Genomic DNA, 17606 nt, shown 5'->3' with positions numbered 1-17606 from the left:
CTGATTGGGAAAAATACTTAGAAAAACAAAATGTGCACATTCCCCAAAATTCAGTAGTTTATTGCTTTGATATTATTCATCCTAGAGAAGCTCTTATACACATATACTAGAATTTATGAGCATAGAATATTGTATATACTCTATTATACATGTATTTATTATACATGTATTTATTATACATGTATTAATATATATTTAATAAATACATATAATTCAGATTATGTATCATATATACATATATATTAGTATAAGTAATATTTAAACAAATGTCCATCAACAGTAAAATGGATAAGTAAATTTGGTATATTCATGGAATAGAATGCTGTACAACAATTTACATGAATAAACTACATGCAGCAACCTGAAAGAATCGTAAAATGTTTAGCAAAACCAGGTGATTAAGAATATATATGCCATGATTACAAGATAGGAAATCTACGAAGAAAAGTAAGGGAACAAGCATGACAAAAGGCAGGGGAGTGGGAGTGGTTATTTCTAGTGGAGAAAGAAAAGCACGTGACCGTAAATGAGCACACGGGGACTTACCGGGAGTCTATTTCTTAATATAAATGATAGTTACATGAGTTACATGAGGTTTACTTTATAATTATTCCTTAAAATGCATTTTTATACACTCTTCTATATGTATGATATTTTTCACAATTAAAAAATAAATGTGATCATGTCAATCTCCTACTTAAAATCTTTCAAAAGTTCTTCATTTTTGAATAAAATCCTAATTCTTAGCTTTGTCTAAGAGATCTTTTACTATATATCTCTTGTACTCGTCTTCGGCTCCATCTATACCACCCCTGTTTACACCCCAGCATGGTAAATGGCACATAGTGCCCCCAAATGATCATGCTATCTTAAGCCTGTGGACCCTTGAAAAATGTCCCCATTACTCCTCTTCCTCCAGTTAAGCTCTTATTGTCCTTAATATTCAGCTAAAATATCACTCCCTGTGGTAAGCCTTCCTTGACAAATCCCCACCCATCTATATCAGACTCTCCTCTGCTGCATTTCTTTCAGCACCTTACATCTACCCATTTAACAGCACCATATAAGTATCACACTCTTTAGAATATCTCTCTCTCTTTTGACAGCATATTTTATTGTGCTACACTTTTAGACTAAAAGCTCCTTTAAGACAGGTATTGTCTCTTTCATCTATCCTAAGAGTTAAGAATGATATCTACATCATAGATTCTCAATAAATGTTTGCTTAATGAATAACTGTTTAAGATGGAACAATATGATATGTTTTCTACATCAGTGAGAGTGATACATAACTCAAAATATTAAGTTTGGCCATATAAAACTGCCCTTATTTTAGATTGAAAACAGTTGCTTATTTGCAATTACATATGATTCCCCTTTGTAACAAACATTCATTTAATATATGTTGACTAAGCACAGAATAGTGATGACTATTATATCTGCTCTCTCAATATAGCTGTAAGCAAACGGTAATGAAAATCACGATGTGAAATAAGTATAGGGTTAATTTCATCAGTCTTCTGCAGTTATAGGTTATGCATTAACTCACAGGAAAGCCCACCTACCCAGAGTTATGCAAGCCACTAAGCAAATGAAAGAGAGTTATTGATCACTAGCTCAAAACAGCTTCTCACAAGCACCACCGTCATACTCTGTCTCAAAGATATTATTTGACAGACAACTGGTTCATCTCTGCTGGAGTCTATTGATTATTGACTTTGGTGACTATGAAGCATCACGTATTTGATTTTAAAAGATATTTTGCCTGAGTGTGCTGATATTTTTATAAGATCATAATTTTTAAAAATTATTTCAATAAATCAGAGCAACTGGATTTATTTTTAATATTGTTTTTATCAAGCAAAAGAATTTAAAGGCTAAAATCTGAAAAAAATTGGGTTTTATAAAACTGTGATGTCATTTCTATTCCTTTATTTCTAAAAGTCTAAATATTATGTTAATATATATACATTCCTATATAAACATATAAGAGTATATAGGAATGTATATATGTGTGTATATGTATACAAATACATATATGCATATATATATGAAAGGAATTGATCATTATAATTTAGCTCAGAAACAATTCTTCTACTAAAGAGGATGAATTGGTAAATATAGAATTATGCTGCAAATAATAAAAACCACTGAAAAATACTGTTAACAACTGTTACTCAGACTCATGACATTGTTCATCATAGCCTTCTTACATAGGCTGGCATTATCCAGGGTGGTAGCATCATGGTGTTATACAATGAGCCCATGTACCTCAAGACCTCATGCTGCTATAAGTGGTATTAATAGTACCACACTATCACTTAAATATTCTGTTCTATTGATTTTCATTCTTTAGTTGGCCTTATTTGGAGCGCTATTTCTTCAGTTCCATAAACTAAATCATATGCAATATTTAAATGTTATATAGATCATTTGTTTTCTAATAAGGAACATTTTCAGATTTGCAACTCACCACTGCTTATATGGTTTCTCATCTATAGGAAATGGGTCTAATTCAACAGCTTCTTGCATGAGTTGCCATAACAAAGATCTGAGAGGATGCTGCCATTGGTGTTTCTCATGTTAGCCTAAAATCAAAGCAAAAACACAGACAAGTTTGATTTTAACATTTAAATGGGAATTTCACCTGCATTGAGAAATCCAAAAGACTGACAAAGACAATTGGTGATGGGTGATGCTGAGGAGAAAAATAATATATCTCGAGGTAGTCCACTCCATAAAGTTAATCACAAGCACAAGAATTTTGGTTTTACCAACACCAGCATAGCTGGATATTTTGAAATCTGAACATGAGCCCTCATTTAGTAATTGTTACATGGAGTGATATGATATTTGGTTTTGTGATATGGATTTGGTTTTGTGATACAAGGTACTCTCCTCAGCTTCAACTGAGATAGCTCCACTGTTATATATTTGTATATTTTCCCTTTCATAAAAGATTTCACTAGAACAATGTGTTACACAGTTACAGAAAAAAAGGGGGAGGAGAAGTTTGAAAATCATTTAAGTATATGAAATAAAACTAAAGTTGGTTTGAAGCAGAAAAGAGACCTGTAGGCATGTTTTTCCATAATCTGATCTAGTTACAAAAGGTTTATAAAGTCAATCTATTTGTTACTTTTCAATATTATATTGGACCAGATTCTGCAGGACTGTGCCAGTTTCCAATGTTCTACCCATTATCAAACCATAAGTTTTGATTTCTAGTTTGGAAAGTATGGTCACCAGTCCCAAAACAAACCTCCTCTCTGCTCCAAATAAGAGTTCCCTTCCCGGCCAGGTGCTTATAATTGCTGCTCCTCACCCCCCACACCCTTCTGCCCCCAGGCCATCCCCATATGGCTCCAGAGTCACTACCGCCATTTCAGAGAAGGTGAATTCCTTCTCTTCTGAATTCCTATTGCATTTATTGTCAAATCATTAATATAAGCTTTTAATCATATATACTAGCGGTCCTCAACCTTTTTGACACCAGGGACTGGTGCTCCTATGAGAATCTAATGCCTGATGATCTGAGGTGGAGCTGAGGCGGTGATGCTAGCGCTGGGGAGCGGCTGCAAATACAGCAGCTAGCTTGCTGGCCGCATACATCCGGCTGTGCAGCCCGATTCCTGAAAGGCCACAGACCTTACCAGCCTGCGGCATGGAAGTTGGGGACCCCTGATATATACCATCTTTGTTATTTAACCTCATTTTCCTAAATTACTATAAGCTCCCAAACGACAGAAACGTGTTACCGTTTCCCAAACTCTGCCACCCATAGCACTTAGCAAAGAACTATACAAAGAAGACATTTATTCAAAGAATATTTATTGTGCCTTTACTATGTGCCAAACAGACACAATCAGTCCCTGATGGAGATTATAATTTAGTAGAGAATGCGGGACACACAGGAATAGGCAATTATCATATTGTATGATGTGCTACGACAGAGGAAGTACAGACACTGAACAAACAGTGCCAAATTAACAGTCTTAAGAGCTTTCCTTCACTATCGGTGTTTTCAGATCCAACTTTCAATGTTTGAAAAGGGGACAATTACTTTAAGAAACTCATTTTCAAGAAACACAAGGACCACACAGGCAGGTTAACATCTAAAACCCAGGAAGCCGTTTTACTTCTATGGAGACAAGTCACTAAGATGAATTTTTAGTACTTGTAAGTCACTACTGTGTTATGCTCTTTTTTTATTTTTTTTTCCCTGCTTTCTAACACACACACACACACACACACACACACACACACACACAATGTAGCAAAAATTCTGTTTGTCGCTGTGCAGGCCACTCTGCAAATGCCCGACTGCCCTTCCGGGAAACTTCATTTTACACCTGCACATCACACGGGTTTTAGAGCAAATGTGGATTAGGAAAGCTTCAGAGGAAACTTCAGTCATTTCTTTTTCCATTCAAAACTCTAATTTCCATTCCTACAAGCATTAGTTTTATAAGCCTGTGGGTTTTACATCTCATAGTCACCAGAGATAAGAACAGTAAGAAAGGGGATAGGTAGCTCGTTAGAAAATCCTTTACCAAAAATAGGTATAAATTAGTGGTCCACTTTTCATATCAAAAACATCTCTATTTAAGAATATTCAGTAACACCTGAAGTCTCCATTTAGAGTTTCTACCACGATTCACAGTAAAGTGAGTGGGGAGGAGAGTACCTAAAACGTTTTTCACTTTCCCCTCTTTGCCTTTATTTTCTCATAAGGATAAAATGTAGTCGAGCTAAATCCTTAGTCAAAACCTTACAACTTTGCTATGGAAATATGCACAGATAGGTAAACTTCCGAAAATCTAAGCTCCAATTCTAAATTATATTTTGTCTTTCAAACAATCAATATGCAGCATGATCTTTTATCTGAATCAGCAGCGGTGTCTCATCTCAGATTTATGTAATGCAATAAATATATCTAATATGCTCAAGAAAGAAATGGATTCTGTTCTTCTTTACCAATAAGCATCTCTCCCAGTCACGTACAGGCCCAACTTTTTCCACAAGTCCTTGGTCCTCTGAAAAGGTATAAAAGATTCATGTGTGGTAGGAAGGAAACACTTAGACTGCAGCAAATACAGCACTGTACTCCTTCCCTGCCATTCTTGACACTTTGTGCCTCTTTTTGCATAAGTGTTGCAGCGTCCAACCCAAAGCTTAAAGGAGACTACAAGAGAAAGTAAGGGCAAGGAGAAAGAATTTAAAATGTCAATTTGCTTACTTCTTATTCTAATTGAAGGAAGTCTCTCTTGCTTTGAGTCCATTATTCTCATAAGCAACTAAACAATGATTGGTTCTAACACACTGATTCCATACAAAGTCCTCTAGCTACAAATGTGACCTAAAGCCAGAACTAGAGCAGGAAAGGCGAGCACCTGCCCCCATTAACAAACAAGAAAACCTCCAATTTGTCTTTATCTTTTATCTTCAGTATTAAAAGACTTTTTCACTAAGATTACATCCAAAATAACAAAGTCATTAACATAAAGCCACAATAAAACTTTTAAAAAAACCTTTAAATGTAGAAGGTTTTACCTTAAACATGGGAGGCTTTTCCACATTTCTTAAGTTAGGCAGATTTCTTTTGCTAATGATATGTCTATAGAATATTCTAGCAAGGGAAATCCTATAAATTTTCCTGTACTTTTAAAAATATATATATATTTTATAGCATCCACAATCAATTCTCAGTTTATTCTAACCTTGCAAAATATTGACCACATACTAAGAAACTATTAAATACTAAGAGCTACAGACATACCAGACAATGACAGCAAAAACACACTCGGTCCCTCAGGGATCTGTTCATAAACATCCCCTTCCAGAACGGCAAATGCACTCCTCCCAACACCAGATGCTGTTCTGGGGCAAGCAAGCAGGAAGCTGGAGGCGGCTGATTTTTCCACTCCACATATAATTTCTTACTGCCTCATCATCAAGAAGCTTTTTACCAAAACTGTAAAGATTTTGTAACACCAGGAGACCATCCAATTAAAGATACTTTGCAACAACAAGAAGGACTGGTGTGCAAATGAGGAAACATAAAGACTATAATATTTAAGGTCATACCACCTTTGTCATCTGATTTTCTAGTTCCATTGTGGGGGAGAGAAAATCCAATTTGTTCTATGTGGTAAAATAAGCTAATCCAGTACTTTCTGTCAATTATGAGAGTGAGATCAAGGTAGAGAAGAGAATACATACTAGAGGCAGCAAAACTGCTACATCCAAACTGTCCGACCCCTAAAATCCAATGGTTCCAAAGTGGAGTCAGAAGCTGTGAGTTCATTCGTGAGCATCTCTATCTACATTTACAACACATATGCTCACTTAAGGCAGAAAATTTACAGAAGCCTTTCAGTGAGAAATGTTCATTCCTGCAACCATTTTTAATACATTGATTGGCATTCTATGAGATCTTCCAGGGTCCGAAAACTAGCAGTCTAAGGATAGAGGGAGAAGCTGGACCTTGGGCTGGCAATGCCTGGTGCACTTGTATCTGTTTTCCTTCTATCTGATCTGTGGCCTGTCCCATATGACTTAGCCTGCCTCTTTCCGGTTCGTTCATAAAAGTTATCATCAACACACCAGCAGTAAGCAGGGCTGCTGTACAGACACTGTCGGGCTCTGCAGCAAAGACAGCCCATGTAAACAACCTGGTGATTGCTTCAGAGCTGACTGCCTTGGGATAAGCCATTCTTCTGTGGCTAAACTGCAGAACCCTGGGAAGTTATATCTTTAAGAGAGTGAAAACAGAGATTTAGTTTCTAGATTTAAATGTAGAGGGGGAAAAAAGAAATAGATGTGTGTATATATAATTTTCTTGAACTATCTCTAACCTTGATTTACTTGAACATTTTCCAGTAAATCACATTTATTTGCCGAAGGCACGAATACATAAATTCTGATAAACATATTACCATGCTCATTTCTAATGATATATCTTTTTTTTCTCAAAAGAGCTCTGACATTTCAAGGGGACACAGTATCCCAGCACAGAATACCTGGGAACCATGCCATAAAGAAAAAAAAAAAAATGCTGCCTGCTGTGACTAGGAGATCACTTTCTTAAAGGGACCCCTTACCTACATGACTGCAGTGCCAATGTTTCTTCTTATCTCTAATCTGACCCCTGTTCTGTGTTCATCTCCCCAGGCCAAATTTAGCCTAGAGTGTCTCTGCAAGAGTAATGCCATTAGTTTTGCAACTAAAATATATAAATATCATTCCCTACTAAAATATGTAAATATGTTCCAAAATATTCATTTAAGTTACACTTCTCAGGAAGTAAATATAAATGCATACTTAGAGACATAATTTTTAAATATTTTATAGAACCTACAGCATGTCTGAGATATGGGACTGAGGTCAGCACTTCTAACAAGCACAGCTGCTCACTCACTCTCGCTCTCTCTCTCTCTCCGTTTTTTCTCTTCCTTTCTGTAGCTCTGCATTGGTCTAGAAATCTCTGGTCACAATTAAAAAAAGCTCCCTCCCACCCTTTGCCAACCCTCACTCCAAACAGAAAGGTTCCAACACACCCAAGTCTGGGAAAAGATGCTTCTCACAGGAAAAGCTGGTGGTTTCTTGTCTCGGAGGTAGCTCACTTCATTAACCTGCTTTCCACCCTATCTTTCCCCCCTCTCCCATCCTCCTCCTCCCACCCCAGCAGGAGCAATTAATAGACATCACCGCACCCTCCAAAAACAGGTTAGAACCCAGAATGAGCAAAGAGCCACCTACCATTCCGTGCTTGAGAACTACGATCCTGATCCAGCAGTGTTTGCCCCAGAAATTCTCCCTACTTGTTTTTCATTAACCACATTCCAAATTGTAATAAGGAACAGATTCTTTCGAGGTGGGAAAATTGTTTAAAATTAATGATGGACAGGTGAATTCCAAGAAAACCCAATCTAAAAGTCACGCAAGCCCCTAGGAATTGAGGGGTAAGAAGAAAAAAGGAAAATTGTAAAAATGAAAAAAGAAAAGAAAAAGATAATAAGCATATAATGAGCGCCACCCACCCCCATAAAAATAAAAAGAGAAGGGGAGGTTTTTAAAAAGAAGAAGAGTGGCTTGCTGAATCACCCTCTTTCACTGCCTGGAAACCATTGTGCAGCGTGATGCTGCCTGTACCATTGTGGAACCTACCAGAGGAGACGAGCAGAGGGCTTGGGGAATGGGGTTGCTATGGCAACTGAAAGGAGCACACGTGACGTCAAAGCCCAGAGAGGTCTAGGGAGGGGTAAGAGGGGGAAAAAGTCTATGTGCAGCTACAGCTACTGTGTTTTCCGGTGAAATAAGGACCAGGCAAATGGAAAGGAGTGGGGTTTGCTGGAAGCCACTATCAGCAACTACGACATCAGGCAGCCGGTCTGCACAAAACGGAGAAACAATCCGCTCCTTGCAGCGTGGCCCTGTACACAGCCGCGCTGAGGAACAAATGCCCGCCGACCGAAACACAGTCAATCTCTGCTTTTCAGCTAGCTCAGTTTTTTGCGAACACAAAGAGACATATAGTATCTCTAAATGTCAAAGCAAAACAAGGATGGTAATAACCTCAGAGAGGATGTGAGCATTTGAGTCCTGCCTGGACTCCAGGGGTCATCTGCAGAACGCTATTCCTCTTCTCTGTTTCCCTTGTTTTTAATAAAAATTCTAAATAAATACCCACTAAATCGAACTCAACAAAGTGATTCTTAGACTGCAATTTGAATATGGAAAGAACATATAGATAAATTGAGTTAACAAATCAGTGCTTTTTATTTAATTTCAGATAATTCTCTTGAAAACTGATGTAAATTGCATTACTATTTGGGGCAAATATCTCAATTTTAAGTAATTCGATTGTTAGAGTGTACTTTTAAGTCTCCATACAGTTTTAACATCCACAAACAACAGTTTTTTTAGAATGAGAGCAGTTGACTACTTCCACTACTAAAAAAAGATTACCAAAAATGTTTAACCTTTTAAAAATATTTTCTTACATAAGGAAAGTTTTCAATACATGTGTGGCTTAACCAGCTTCAGCCCTTGAAATTCTCAAGTTACCTAATCTGACCAAATTCCTTTTTTATTTAAACAACTTCGATATGGGTTTCTGTTTACTACAACGAACCAAGTAGTGCTGAGTGTTATACTATTCTACATTGTTTTAGAGCTAACATATTTACACGAATAAGGAGCTCATTGCACATGTTAACAGAAAAGATATAACATGCCACGGTTATCAACACAGCAGTGATTGTGGACACTGAAACACATAATACTGTATAAGACCACATCAGGTTTTATGGTGGTGGTGGTTACTGCTATCATTTTATTCAGGAGGGAATCTAGCAAGGGAAAAGCCTGGCATGGGTTTTCTGTCTTTTTAATCCATTGGACAAATTTTTGGATGTCGCTTCTCTCTAATAATCAACAAGAATCAGTTGATTATTAACTTTTACTCTTGGTAATTGGCCTACCTATAAGATGGCTATGTCTCAAGCAAAAATACGTACTAATTAGCCAAACAACTTTATAATACAATGTAAATGACATTCAGGCTTTTCAATTATTGTATTCTAAGTTTGGGTATCAAAAGTCAATTCCCTATAACTGGATATCAATGAAGAAAGCATAAACTTCAACTCTTACTTCACATGGCAAACATAAAAATTAATCCAAGATAAATTACACACTGAAACATAAAAGCTAAAATCTATAAAACTATCAGAATAAATGTATCTTTATAGCTTTCTGATCTTGGAGTAGGCAAAGATTTCTTAAGGCACAGAAAGTACTCATCATAATAGAAAAAATAGGCAATCGAAATTAAAAGCTTCCACTTTCCAAAGCCATCGAGACTTGCAGAAAATATTCTTGATAAACATACCTGAAAATGCTTTTGATATACATGAATTAAAAATATCTTAAAACTCATATAAAAACAAATAATTTTGTTTAATGGGCAGAAGTTTTGAGCAGCCACTTAACGAAGAAAGATTCATAAATGGTCAATAAGTATATAAAAAAGTTTCAACATCATTGGTCATCAGAGAAATGCAAATTAAAACTGTAATAAATATCATTTTACACCCACAAAAGCGGCTAAAATTAAAAAGACTAACAACAATAAATATTGGGTAAGATATGGAGCAACCAGAACTCTCCTACATTACTGGTGGGAGTATAAAATAGTAAAACTACTTCGGGAAATGGTTTGGCAGTTTTTTAATGATAAACATACACCCACAAGATGACTCAACAATTCTATTCATAGTCACCCAAGAGAACAGAAACATATGTCCATAAAAAAAAAAAAAGTTGTACATAAATGTTTATGCCAGCTTTATTTATAATTGGTAAAAACTGGAAACAACTCAAAGTGTATCAACAAGAGAATGGATAAGTAAATTCTAGTATAATCATAGAATAGAAAACTATTCAGCAATAAAAAATGGCAAATATGAATAGGTTAAAAACAATTTCTTCTATTAGGTATTAATTCTTGATGGCATAAGTTCCAAAAAGTGATAAATTCCAACTTTGTTTATAGATTCTAAGGTGGATTTTACAATTTAGAGCTTTAATTCTCAACCTACTCATTTTAGTAATACTGAGATGATTAAAATGTTCTTTTAAGTCTATTCTATACAGTATGCAAAAATTAATTTTCTAAAATTAGATCATTTAATACAAGTTCATTTTTTAAAAATCTTCACCAAAATAGATCCCATTCCTTATTGAATGAAGCCAAAACTGTCTATTTAAAGCCCTCAATAAGATGATTTGAATGAGTCTCTATTGCCATTTCTCAATCCAACATATGTTTTAGAGCCTCCCAAGAAGAAAATTTTGAGTGAGCAATAAGTTAGAGTTCGCTAACCTGAAAATCTGGCCTTATTATCTTGAATCCTGATTATGCAGACCCAAGCAGACCCGGTAATTGGAAAGGTCAGACTCAGGGCCACCAGGATCTTAAGAGAGCTAGCAAACCTTCTGTAATGGGGCAGACAATTGATGGAGGTTTGCCTAATAAACAAGAATTCAGATATTAAAAAACAGATTTTTCTGAGACACCTGGCAAAAAGTAGATTCCTAGATTCCACTCTAGGGTCTATCATTCAGTGTCAGGACTCAAGACACAAGGAAATAAAGAATTGGCTTTCCAAACAGTAAATGAATGGCAAAGGACTTGGGAATAGGGATACCTAAAGGAATAGAATCAGTGAAATTAGAGTGCCAAATAAGAGTTCAATTTCTGAATCCAAGTCTCAAGCGCATTCACAGGGGCCTAGCAGTAAAACCAACTAAGGTCTCGCATTGAAATTGGTTCTAGAGTAGAGTGACCAACTCATCCCCATTTGCCATGGACCTCCTGAGTTTTAGCAAGTCCCACATCCCAGGAAACCCCTTGATCTCAGGCAAACGGCAAAGGTTGGTTACATTATCCCAGAGTCTGGAATGAAATTGAAGTCTCGTGAGAATTAAAGATCCCAGCTGGAAAAAGAAAGAATTCAAAGAGTCCGTTGCAACAGTCATGTTGCTAAAGAGGAGAGTCACCTAGCTACACTTTCAACAATTAGATTATTATGCCATGAATTAGGATGTAGCAAGGGGATGCAAATAGTTTTATAAACACAATCAAAATTATGAAAGATAAATCAATAGAACTTGGTGAGTGAATAAATATAAGAGAAATGCAGAGGGTCTGTGTCGACTCAGATTCACTATCATTTCAAAATATATAATATCTTCTCTCAGAGAGTCAGTCATGTATTTTCATGGCGCTTCCACTTGGGGAACACTAGTCCTTTGTAAAACTATTCCATAGTTAAAAAGTTTCAGAGATGCTGCATATACTATCTCCATTTTGCAAAGTCACATTGCACATTACAAAATTAAAACACTGAGAACCTTGTGGTTAAGAAAAGAAACCTATTTAAATTTCCCAAAATTAAAGTTTATATTTCAAAATAATATCTCAAATGCCGTTTTTAATTAATGTCTTTTATCATTCCGTTTGGATAGAAAACAGCTTACCATGGCCATGATCTTCCCTGACGTGAACTTAAAATATTAATGGTTCCTTGTTTGATCCAGCAATTCTATCTCTAGGTATTTATCCAAAGAAAATAAAAACACTAACTCAAAAAGGTACATGCACTCCATGTTCATTGCAGCATTAGTTATAATAGCCAAGATTGGAAGCAACCTAAGCATCTATCGACAAATGAATGGGTAGAGAGAATGTGGAACATGTATACATTGGAATATTATTCATCCATAAAGAAGGATGGAATCTTGCCATTTACAACAACATGGATGGACTTAAAGTGCATTATGCTAAGTGAAATAAGTCAGAGAAATACAATTACCATATAGTCTCACTTATATGTGGAATCTAAAATTAAAACAACAAGCTCATAAATACGGAGAATAGACTGGTGGTTGCCAGAGGCAGGAGAATGGGTGAAATAGGTGCAGGGGGTCAAAAGGTACAAACTTCCATCTACAAAATAAATAAGTCCTGGGTATATAACATATAGCATTATGGCTATAGTCAATAATACTGTATTGCATATTTGAGAGTTGCTGAGAGAGTAGATCTTAAAAGTTCTCACTATAAAAAAAAGATCTATAACTATGCATGGTGATGAATATTGGCTAAACTTATCATGCTGCTCATTTTGCAATATACACAAGTGACGAATATTTCTGTTGTACATCTGAAATTAATGTAATGTTAGTAATATATCAACTGTACTTCAATAAAAAATAAAATAAATAAAATAAAATAAAATACTAGTGGTTCCTAATGAGTAAACTTTGTGATCTTTCAGTGTCATAGAAAGAAAAGGCATCTAACTCTGCACTCACTTTTCTATTTGATTAACAAACTTTATTTTTTAGAGCAGTTTTAAGTTTACAGGAAAATTGAGCAGAAAAGTATAGAGAGTTCCCATATATCCTGCTCCCCTTCCCCCCCAGTTTCCCCTATTAGTAACATCCTCATCGGTGTGGTAAATACGTTACAATCGATGAACAAATAATACATTATCATTAACTAAAATCCATAGTTTATATTAGGTTTGCTCTTTGTATTGTACAGTTCTACAGATTGTAATGGATGTATAATGTCATATTGCACTCACTTTTAATTTTCCTCTTGCTTAGGAGTCAGTTTTACATTCAGGAAACAACTGTGTTCACATCAAAAGGAAGCAGATAAAACTGGTCTGCTGAAAATTTCTCCTTGTGGATGGAGCACTGTTCTTAGAATTTAATGTACTTTGAACCAACTTTTATTAAACTTACAAAAACACTGATATTTTTTCCCACTGGGAACACCCGTAACTAGCTGAATTATATTCTTTTGTGGTTAAATACTTTGATTGTAAATGAAAATGGTCCAGATGACCCTTGAACAGCACAGATGTTAAGGGCACCAATCTCTTGTGCAAAAATCCACGTATAAGTAAGTTTTTGACTCTCCGAAAACTTAACTAATAGTCAGTAAGTCTTCATCTGGTCATCAGTTAATTATACATAACATAAACAGTTGATTATACATATCTCATATGTTATATTATATGTTATATGTTATATTATATACTATATTCTTACAATAAGGTAAGCTAGAGAAAAGAAAATGGTATTGGGAAAATAAATATATTTGCAGTATTTGTTGAAAAAAGTTTGCATATTAGTGGACCTGCACAGTTCAAACCCATGTTGCTCAAGGATCAACTGTAGTTATACACAGCTTTTCAGTATCCTGGTAGACCTTTTTTTTAAACTCTGAATTTAGTTTACAATAATAATGGAGGGAAAATTTTATTTTAAAATAATATCAAAGAAGCTTAAACTTCCTCATAAGCTTCCTCAGGTAGCAACAGCTTAAAAATTCTCATTAGAGGATTTGTCTTTTGGACAACAACGTTAATAGAAAATTGCCTTTTCTTAGATCCCAGAAAGAAGCTGGTTTGCGAGATAAAGAAAAGTTATTCTTACCAGACATCCTCAGGTTTATCCACACTTCAACCCATGCACATCTGTAGCAATTCCAATTTTCCTTATCCTTGCTTTACTGCAGTGCCCCAGAAGCATGATAAAAGCATGGAGGTACTATGCATTATATTTGAGTTTGGCCTAGAAATTCAACTTCTTACCACTCTGCAGTAACTCATATCTTCATTAAAAGGGCTATTTTTTTTTCAGGCATAATTGACAAGTAAAATTGTAAGATATTTAAGGTGTATAGCATGATGATTTGATATATGTATACATTATGAAAGGATTTTCCCTGTAGAGTTCATTATCACATTCATTACCTCACATATCATATTTACTTTGTGGTTTTTTTTTTTTTTTGGTATGTGTATGAGAACATTTAAGATCTATACTTTAGCAAATTTCAACTATACAATATTGTGTTATGAACTACATACAGTCAGCATATTATACATTATATGCTGCATTAAGATCCTCACATAACTGAAAGTGTGTACCCTTTTACAAACCTCCCTATTTCCCTCACCTCACCCCCAGCCCCTGATAACCACTTTTCTATTTCTACGAATTCAATTTTTTTTTAGGTTCTACATATAAATGATGCTGTGTGGTATTTATCTTTCTCTGTCTGATTTATTTCTCTTAGCATAATGCCTGCCAAAGTCCATCCATGTCTTCTCAAATGACAGGATTTCTAAAAGAGCTATTCTCACTTTTGAATCTGACCTGCCATCACGGTGCTTAAAGAAAAGGCCAACAGTCACTGAGGCAGGGCAAGAGACAAAATATAAGCCCAAATTTTTGTGATTAAATTTAAAATATAAAGTTAATAATTTTTTTTAGAAAAATCGATCCTCTGTTACTACTAAATAAAATTTCCTAATATTAGAGAGCCTATTTTTAAACATTGATATAAGAATTTTGCAATCACTTAGTGAATTCTCAGCCTGTACAATAGAACAATAGAACAATCAAAAAACTAGTATTCAGGATTTGGGGTATTTGGTCTTATATTTTTAAACCAAATAAACATTAGCATAAACTTGTATGCACGGATTATGCCTCTAGATTTTTAAGTTACTAACAAAAAAAAAATTCTTAGAGTATCTTAAACACGCCATTTAACCTTTTTTAGAATGTTATTTTCAAGAGCAAGACAGAGAAATAGAAATGCAGTTTTGAAAACTGTATAAATTCATGAAGATATAGCCATGATGACAGTATAAATAGAATATATGTCTTGTGCAGGTACAGGATAATTTTTAAATTTTAAAATAATATATAAATATTTTAAAGCTTATTTGGAATATAGATAATGGAAAGAATATTAGACTCATCAACAGATTTTGTTTAAATCACAGTTATGCTGTTTCATGTCTGTGTGACTTGAACAGATCACATAGCTTCTTCATTTCTCAATTTAGGCATTGACATAATGGGTATAGTAACATTCACTTCCCAGAATTTTTGTGAAAATCAAATTAAATAATGTATATGGCAGTGCCTGGCACAATCCTTGGCATGTGACAGTCAGTTAATAAACATTGAACATTTGACTAAATCTATTTACAATAAGAAAGATGTAACCCACACTTAAATTTAAATTTCCTGATATAACTTTGTAAGCTATGAACATTGTCCTGTGCCCCAAAAGCATTCATCTTCTCTTGATTGATAATGTTCTTAAAGTATACACATAAGAAAAGATGCAGTTGATCATATGCTACTTGGCAGTGTCAAAGTAGCACTATGGAATTCATAATAAACTTGAAGAAATTTGAGTCTATCTGCCAGTCTACACTTGAGAAACTATTCAGACATCAGCAGTTCTCACTGGAAATTTCCCAGAGAAAATTCAGCTACTTGATCAGCAGATATTCAATGATATACTCTTACACCAAAAAAAAAAAAAAAAAAATGAAGAACCAAATCAAGAAAACTAAGAAAAAAAATGGTACAACTGTTGGAACTATGTGACATTCTTACAGTAATTTAAAATCAATTCAACCAGCAAATCACTGAGTAGCATATAACTACAAAACACTGTGCTGGAGATTTAGAAAAAAAATTCAAAACATGGTACCTGTTAAAAAGAAACTCATGATTTAATTGCATAATCAATACAGGCCCACTTGAGAAAAAAATCTATAAATAAGTCCCTAAATGTAGGATAAAAACAATAAAGTCTCTAATTCAGAGAAGAAAGACCTCAACATGGGCAGGCATGCTGAAAACATGGATCTCAAATCCTGTATACATTGAGAAGCACAATCCAATAAAAATGGAGATCTAAGTTTTCATTCCACTATAACTACACATGAGATGTTAAGCAGGTAGTAGCTCTCCAGATTTTACTTTCTTAAACCATAAAGTATCGGATCTAGATTACATGATTATAATTCTGAAACAAAATAAGAGAGTCTTAAGAAATTAAGGAGGTCTTTGATGAAATCTCTCCATTTTTCAGGGCTGCCTTCTCATCAGGTTAAGCACCAGCATTCTGATGGTGAGGGCCATCCAGAGTCTCCTTGATATACGGCAACTCTAAAGACAGATTGTCACAGCTGCAACAGCTTTCATTAGAGCTCTATTACTCAATTGCCCAGGAAACTTCCAGATGAAGAAAAGGTGATTCTCCCAAGACCTGCAATGATGCTGACCTGACAATGGAGAACAGTGATCAGCTACAACCATCAGTGGAGCCTTCTACTGAGACTCTGCCGTCAGGAATCTCCAATTAAGCTGCAGGCCTTTTCGAGAAAGGACCAGAATCTGAAAGGTTAGAAGATGTAAAATTTCTAACATTTCTAACATAGAAGGAGGGAGTGTATATCTCAGAGCATAAGTTTCATGAAGGCAGGAATGTTTCCTGTCTATTTATGATTATATCCGCTATGCCTAGAAGAGTTCCTGGAAAACACTCAATGCAATTTTGTTGAATGAATGAATGAATGAATGAATAATGAATGAATCAGTGAATAATAAAACAAGTATGAACAATATAAAGAGCAAATATTTTAAAGTTTCTGTCATGGATTGAACTGTCCTCTCAAAAAGATGTGTTGAAATCCTAACAACACCCTCTGCCCTGCCCCAGTGCCTCAGAATGCAACCTTATTGAGAAATACAATCCTAATTGTTTGCAGATATGATTAATCGAGATGAGTTCATGCGGGAGTAGATTGAGCCCCAAATTCAATACAGAATGTGTCCCTAATCCATTAAGGACAATGTATCCTTACAAAAAGAGGAAATTTGAACACAGACAGAAATGCGTAGAAAGAAGATGAAAGGGCCCAGGGAAAAGACAGCCATCTACAATCCAAGGGGACAGGCCTAGAACAGATTCTGTCTCACAACCCTCAGAAGGAACCAGTCTTGCTGACACCTTGATTATGCACTTCCAGACTCCAAAACTGTGAGACAATACATTTCTATTGTTTAAACCGCCCAGTTTGTGGTATTTTGCTACAGCAACCCTAACAAAACTAATTCTGTCCCCCAGCTTTTCTTCTCGCTCCCCCATAGTCTATATTCTCACCAGAGCAACCATAGTGATCAATTATACCTATTCTACGATACTATATCAT

The 17606-nt window shown here is 35.3% G+C and overlaps 1 protein-coding gene across 15 annotated transcripts in view; it reads right to left on the bottom strand.

Annotated features, from left to right (window-relative positions):
- Positions 1-17606, bottom strand: part of MAPK10 (mitogen-activated protein kinase 10) — a 437658-nt gene that overhangs the window by 266252 nt on the left and 153800 nt on the right. For 6 of the 15 annotated variants that reach the window (XM_015586053.2, XM_025043827.1, XM_006907575.3 and 3 more), the window contains exons 1-2: positions 7762-8163; positions 2474-2588 (exon numbers count right to left, since the gene is read on the bottom strand). The exons of 1 other annotated variant lie outside the window; for it this stretch is intronic. The gene's annotated coding sequence lies outside the window, so the exon portion shown is untranslated. Of the gene's footprint in view, positions 1-2473; positions 2589-5779; positions 5885-7761; positions 8186-17606 lie in introns of those variants that run through there. 8 more of the 15 variants (XM_015586056.2, XM_015586057.2, XM_025043832.1 and 5 more) reach the window with 5 other exon arrangements.

The sequence above is a fragment of the Pteropus alecto genome, unplaced genomic scaffold, assembly GCF_000325575.1.
Source record: "Pteropus alecto unplaced genomic scaffold, ASM32557v1 scaffold161, whole genome shotgun sequence".
Taxonomy (NCBI): domain Eukaryota; kingdom Metazoa; phylum Chordata; class Mammalia; order Chiroptera; family Pteropodidae; genus Pteropus; species Pteropus alecto.
Note: the sequence above shows the minus strand (reverse complement) of the source record. Positions and strands in the feature narration are given on the sequence as shown.